Source organism: Dipodomys spectabilis, unplaced genomic scaffold (assembly GCF_019054845.1).
Source record: "Dipodomys spectabilis isolate Male_0828 unplaced genomic scaffold, ASM1905484v1 ptg000004l, whole genome shotgun sequence".
NCBI classification, from domain to species: Eukaryota; Metazoa; Chordata; class Mammalia; order Rodentia; family Heteromyidae; genus Dipodomys; species Dipodomys spectabilis.
In genome coordinates this window covers 12,695,350-12,702,931 of record NW_024870681.1, presented here as the reverse complement: position 1 = coordinate 12,702,931, position 7,582 = coordinate 12,695,350, and positions in this window count along the sequence as shown.

Here is a 7,582-nt window from a genome sequence, read left to right as displayed (position 1 = left end):
GGAAAACATGGAAAAAAGATATAGGCAGAGAAGATATAGACACAGGCACTGCTTTCTAAACTAGACTCTACTAGCTCAAGAAATAAGCAAGAACTGACTAATGGAATTGCATCAGATTAAAAGCAAAGGAAACAATTCCAGAAAAGACCTACTGAGAAAAAAGGATAGATAAGTGGACAGATGTTAAGCAAAGAGGCATAAAAGGAAGAAAAGGACTTATTGTGGAAACAAATCTTACCTGAATCTACATCTTCACTTAATATTGCCCCTCCTGTAAAACACAAGTTGTCTGTGTCCCTTGGAATATTACCCTACCCCCTTGGCTTAAACTGAAATCTTCCTCCCTCTGATATCGCTTGCCTGGTGGCCCTCTAGGAAGAGGAGCATTATTATCTCATGTTTCAATAATTCCATTGTATTTAGGCAAAAGTAATATTTCTCTTCACCCTCGCTGCTTCATTCATTAAGGCTTTTAGCACCTGCCTTCCCTTTTCACCTAATTCTCAGCACAGTCCTAGAGGATTTCATCATCCACACGCATGAATTCTCCAATACTTTGACTTCCACTTCCACTACCTTTTTCCATTCTGCTTCTATCACAGTCTCCCTTGAGAAAATATCACCGCCCAACCTTTAAGTCACTAAATCCAACATATGTCCCTTGAATTTCCAGCATGCTTATTGGACTATTTCTAACCTAACAGTTCTTCAACTCCATTGTCATTTCCAGGATTTGGACTTTGTTACTTTTTCCAAATCCATCAACTCTTTTATCTTTATTTCTCTTTCTAATTAAGTAAAAATGCATACTCTTATTCATGTCCACTTTGTTAACCAATTCCAAAAGATTTTTGTCACTCTCTATCCTCTATCACACATAAGTAGAAAGACGGTTACTCTGAAGGAATTCATCAGTCTACTCCATATTTAAGAGAAAATGGTATCATTATAAATTTGCACTTGGTAACTTCACTTCAGTGCTAGAGAGACACAAGCAACTTGCTCAATAACTCTATTTCTCTCTATCTTAAGTCTCCTCTATTCTCTTTAAACACTTTCCCTCTTTGACCTCAGTGAATTATCTCACTTTCTGTTTAAAAGAAAAAAATAGGTTGGTAAATTTGTGGGATAGAAAGTATCCTAGTCTTATCTCCTCACAGCAACAATAATTCTTCAGTCATCCGTGGACGAAGTGTTTCTGTGGGCAGTGTGGGACTCAGATGAAAGGAGGTAAAAAAGCCAGCAGAACCCAAGTCTTGGGAGGAATATTTCAAGTGACAGATTCACTAACCACAGTCCTGGCTCCAGAGCCAGAAACATCTCTATTTCTCTGTAAGATGGACTACAACCTAATTTGGCTTTAGTCCCATGACTGGGACCACTGCAAAGAGTCTTAGGAGAGACAGATTCTATGGACTCCTAAATAGCACTGAAATTCAACTCTAGCACCTCTCCATGTAAGCGAGTGCCTGCCAATTCAAAGACTCAAAACCAGCCATGTCCATCTATCCTTGAAGAGCAGATCTCAACCTCTAGTATGACTCAAAATGCTTCCCTATGTTTCAGTTCTAATTCTTCTCAGCCACTAATCAGCCAGTATTGCATGTTCATGGGAACTACCTAGTGACCCTGCAGGAGCTCTTGAAGGTACTAAAAAGAACCCATACTAGTCCATGTACTTGATAGCAGGCCTCATTACCTGTGATCTCTGAAGCAGACCACACTCAACAGTATTTTTACAATAAAAACATATAAAAAACAAGGAATCAAGCTTGAACAGAAAAATAATTAGAGCAGAAAAAAAATAATCCTGAAAGTTAACATGACTTTTAACCTAAGAGTCTACTAAGAGTGAGATACTAAGCATGTCTTGCTTTCTAAGTAGAACCAAGAGACCTCAACGATAATTAAATTCCTCCACTGATTTATTTTTTTATTACAGTTCATTAATACATGGGAAATTAGGTTCTTAAAACATTAATTGCTAATGTTACTGAGTAGAGGGGACAGCACATGATTTCTCAAATCTTGGAGCTGAAATGTCAGATAATAATTAGGAAGGAAAATAAAAATAAGCTGCACAAATAAATAATCAACCCTCAGGAATCTGAGAAGCCCTGAAGAATAAACTGAATTACCATGAAGAGTTGAAATGTTCTATTTCCCATCCCTTTACCATTTAGATTTCTTTCCCCCAAGGATCTAAGTGTCCCTGTGTTAATGATAGCAATTAACAGGTGCTTCCCTGCTCACATAATGGAAAGACAAGAAAGGTAAAGAAAGCTAACAGGGGAAAAGGCTGAGTGAATAAAACTGCTTCATGTGTTAGGGGCCAAATGATGGATATGTCACCAACATAGGATTCCTGAAAGACATGCTCAAGGTTACACTTGTATCCAGCAATGCGGAAAACGTAAGTTCCTATGTGTTTCTATCTTTTCAGCATCATGTACTTGCCATAATCCCTTGTGTCAAGGTTGCTCATGTATTTGTGGCATTCTTATTGAATATGCTCACTTCTGGTTGGTGATCACTAGAATATATTCAACTGGATCCCATAACACTACATGGAATTCCCATGTACGTTTTCATAAAGTGTAAATTATCTGAGAGGAGGTACCTCACTTATTATTGTTAGCCTTTTATTCATTTCTGGAACTTCCTTTATTGTGTCAAGGAAACAAACACATTCGTTCTATCGAGAGAATGGAAAGAGACAGTGGTCTCTGGGTAAGTTTGCCTTGAGCTGAGACCTGACTCACACATCAGCTCTGTAGGTGTGAGGTAAAATGATCAATGCACATTAAATAAAGCATTCAGAATATGGAGCTACTTTTCACTCACTACCTTCTGCACAGTTTCCCCTACTTTGAATGCTCTTCATTTTAGTTTTCTGCAAGGCCAAAAGTTTCATATTATTCAAGTCATAGTTTTAAAGAAGCCTATGACTATTTGCTATACCACTTGTGGCACCTGACTAAATGAATGCTACCCTATTACTCCCTACTTTTCTTCTACAGTACTGTGGAAAAGGAAACTCTATGTATTTAACGAGTCCATTATCCCTACTATCCTCTCTCATCCAAATGTATATGTGTATTCCATCACAGTAAAAAATCAGTGGTACTAGGGTTTGAATTCAGTGCTTCAGACTTGCTAGACAGGCATTCTTCCACTGTGCCATGCCTAGAGTTGTTTACTTCATCAGTGGCTTGTGAGATTGTGTTTCATTTTTCCCCCCCACACATGCCTTGGCCGTGTTCCACATATTTTATGTTTACTGTAGTTACTGCAGTGACAAGTCCAGTTTCAGATTCACTCTTTTGAGATGGAGTTTCAAGGATTTTCCTCCCCAGGCTGGTCTGGAATCATGGCCTTGTGAATCTCAGTCCCCCACACAGCTTGAAATGACAGACACGTGTCACCATACCCAAACATTGGTTTGGAAGGGGTCTAGTAAATTTTTCTGTCCACCGTCCTCCAAGTCTCAGCCTCTCAAGTAGCTAGGATTACAGACAACAGGGGCACAGATGTGAAACATGATGGAAGTACTTTAGCTATTAAACCAGAACAATGACACTTACTCAAGTTATTTTAAGAAGCAGGAATGAAGGAAAGTGAAAGAAGATGAAATTGATTGGGATACACTATACACATATATGGAAATACTACAATGAAACTTCTTAACTTCTTTGTACAACTAATATATGCAAGTAAATATGAAAAAACAAAGGTCGCAAACAGAGAATTATTCTAAAAAAAGAAAAAAAAAGATTGCTAGCTCTCAGACCCCTCTTTCTCTAGGATGCACTTGCAGGACATAGTCTGATATTGGTTGAATACAACTATTTGCCTTTTTCATAGCCATATTTAAGCAACTGATACTGCTGAGAAAGCCAAGCTGGACTCTCTTAATTCTATGATCATAAATCAGTACTCTGGGCAGGTGTAGGAAACCTCTCCCTCTCCACACTGAACACTTTCTATTTTCCTTTCTGTGTAAATGCACTGTATCTCCTCCAATGTCCTCACTCTCTACCAATCCCTTTGTACACTGCTTTAAGAAGAAAACAGAAGCAAGCATATTAGAACTCCCCATTCTGTCACTATCAAATCTACCAACTAAATTGCACTTTGCCTTCATTCTTAGTTTCATTAATACACAAAGAGCTCTGCTCTCATCAGAGACCAGCTCTTCGGTCTCTTCCGTTTGGCCTCTAGATTCTAACCCTTGGCCCCCACAAATATGCCCTCCCTCTCTTAATTCATCCATTTGTCTAGCTCCACAGGATACTTCTCCTGAATACTAAAATGCTTAGTTTTGCCCTTCTTTTAGCAATAGACTTCGTTTTTCTCATCTTGTCTCCTTGTCAGCTTTCAGATACTATTTCGGTTATTCACTACGCTTCTCAACATGCTTTTTCTCTTAACCTTTACTATGAGACAAAGCGTTTTCCTAGCTGTTGGGTCATTTCCATGTTTTGAGTCCTTAGGGGCCCTGCTATGCCCTTGAAATTCCAAATCCCTGACCCACAGAACTTGTATGTCCATTAAATGGCTTGTGTCAATCCACTATGTTGGAGATGACTGCTTATGCAACCCCAGTAACTAGAATGTGACCCAAGCCATCATTACAACCCATCTGCATTGTTGCCATGCCTCTCTACCTTTAGCCTGGATAGTTGTTCTAGACCTTTCCTTGTTGTTTATAGTCTACAATCACCGGTGAAACAAAGTAGTGGTTTTACAACTTCAGATGACATTACACTTCTTCCGAAAATTTTCACTGGCTCTTCAACTCACCCTGGTGAAAAGCCAGAGGCTGTACATTATTCCTTTAAGTCCTATATTCTCTGGACTACCCTACCTCATCTGCCATTCTCCATGTATTTACACCTGCTATAGGCCTCTTTGTTGTTTTTTTTCCTATCTGGTAAGTTGTATATAATTACCTGCATATATATATATATATATATATATATATATGTATATATATATGACATGTGGTGTTTTGAAATATATTTACATTATGGCCAGTGCAGGGACTCATTCCTATAGTTGCAGCTATCTGGGAGGCAGAGATGAGATTGGGAGGATTGTAGTTCAAGGCCAGGCAGGGTAGAAAGTTAGCAACCTTATCTCAACCAATAAACTAGGTGAAATGCATGCCTGTGGTCTCAGCTATGTGGGAGAATTGAGGTTTGAAACCACCTCCAGCAAATAAATATTGTGCCTGACCTGAAAAATAACAATAACAAAAAAGGGACACAGGCTCAAGTAGATCAACTACCTAGCAGGCACGAGATCCTGAATTCAAACTATAGTACCACTAAAAACAAAAACAAAAAAAGAATACCTTGTGAAAAGCATAAGTCAATCTAGTGAATATGTTACTAACAAGATTGTCGTTTTGTTATGGTGAGAATTCTCACAGTTTCTTTATTTGGAGGTGCCCAGGTATATAACATGCTGTCATTAACTGCAGATACCACGTTGTACAGTGGATCTCTACTCTTTCTGGACAACTGAAATTTGATATACTTTGATTAATATCTCAATTCCCTCCCCACACTCAAAGGCTTTTGCTCTAAAAACCACCAGTTTACTTGCCATTTGGAGGGAGTCTATTCTTTAAGATTCCACTTGAAAAGAGATATAATCCTGCAGTATTTAACGCTCTCTGCCTGCTCATGTCACTTAGCCCAAAGCCCTGCAATCTTATCCACATTTTACTGGTATATTCCTGTCTCAGAAAGCTTTCACACTTTGTTTCCTGTATCTGAAATCACATCTACAAGAGTTGCGTATGGCTTACTCTTTCACTTGTCTCAAGCTTCTTAATAAAGGAACTTCCAGATCATCCACCTTGGTTCAATACTCATTCTCTTTCCTTCTTACTCTACTTTGTTATTCCTTTCAGCACATAATACATATGTACTGGTTGATTTGTTAGGATATATTCCAAAACTCCCCATCACTGACCAAAATTTCCATGAAGGTATCTATCTTGCCAGTTTTTTTTTTCAGGATCCACTATGCTAACATTAGATGACACACCAAGAATAGTCAATATATATTGAATAAAAGAATAAGTAAATGACCCATCCCCATAGGGTGGGAATAAACTATGTAGAGTAGAACAAGTAGTTAACTTAGAATGAATCTCTATCTTCAGATGGCCCTTTGGGATCTCAAAGAAAAAATTTTTTTTAAATAAAGGAAAACACCAGTTTTACTTGTTGAAACTCAAGGTGTTTTAATGATAAGCTGTGGTGCTAAACACTCCTAAAGCTAGTAATGACTATCTCAAGGCTCTGTCTCAACTTTACCTTTTTAAATTCATGTAAGCAAGACAAATCTTATTCAATGGATATTTCCTAACTACTATTTACCTTCTGCCCTTGATTTCTCTGGGTGACTCACAAGTCAGTTTGCCATGACTTCCATGTCTTATTAGCAAAGTTTGCCTTAGCGCCCTCTGGTGACCCTTAAGCATTCTACATATGTGTGTATGAATTAAATGAGATTATATGTAATCTCATATTATATGTAATCTCATATATAATTTAAGAGTTTACACAATCTAGTTTAATTTTTACAATGCCACAAGGCTCAAAAGAGCATCATATTAGCACTACCCTGATCTATCCTTATCTATGGCACATTATCCTTATCTATTAGGATACAAGGAGACATTTTATCTGGAATGTTTACATAGAACATCCAAAATAACTCTAATTTGGATTTACCGATCATCATAAATAACCACACAAATGATAATTTTTGTGTTTTCTGCTTAGGCAGGCCTTAGAGAAGCCAGTCTAAAGGAAAATTTTTCCTTGCTCAGAATTGCTCTTCTATGATGGGGCTCTGCAAGGTTCAGATTCACTTCTGGCAGTCCATGTTTGTTGTCAGTTGAATGTCAGAGTTCTCAGGATCCTAGTGGTTAGACTGCATATAACACATCAAAGGTAAACTTGTAGCTACCCAGTCCTCATTAACTGTTATTTATATAACTCACTCTATGGCATCTTTTCTCATACAAATTTTCTTCTTTCATCTTTCAGTTCCATATGTAGAAAAAGTTAAAATCATTATGCTTATAACTGAGATATAAATTTCTAAAAGAAGTGAAAAAAATCAGTGAGTTATTGAAATCGTAGAGAAAAATAAGAAAACATTGTCTTAGAGCCCTGCACTTTGATAAGAAACTAGATTTCTGTGAGTTACTGTCATAAAGATGGTTTATAAAGATGATTATTTATTATTACTGTATCAAAAGAAGCTTTAAAAGTTTAAAAGACTCAATGTGTTACTATGTTAAAGAGACATTTCTACATGAACACGAATACAAACACAGTGGTCTCTAATCAGTAATTGAAGGTGCCAGATGATAGTTGAAAATATCACACCAGATCTTAAGGACATTTTTAGAGTAGGTAGATTTCCTGTCATGTTCAGCAACAGCTGTGTATGTGGAAAAACCACCAACCCCAATTTGTGAGTATCGTGGGCTTATGATAGCCCACCCAGCTTAGCAGTCCGCAGGGAGACTGCTTTGGATGCCACATCGTTCCTCCCA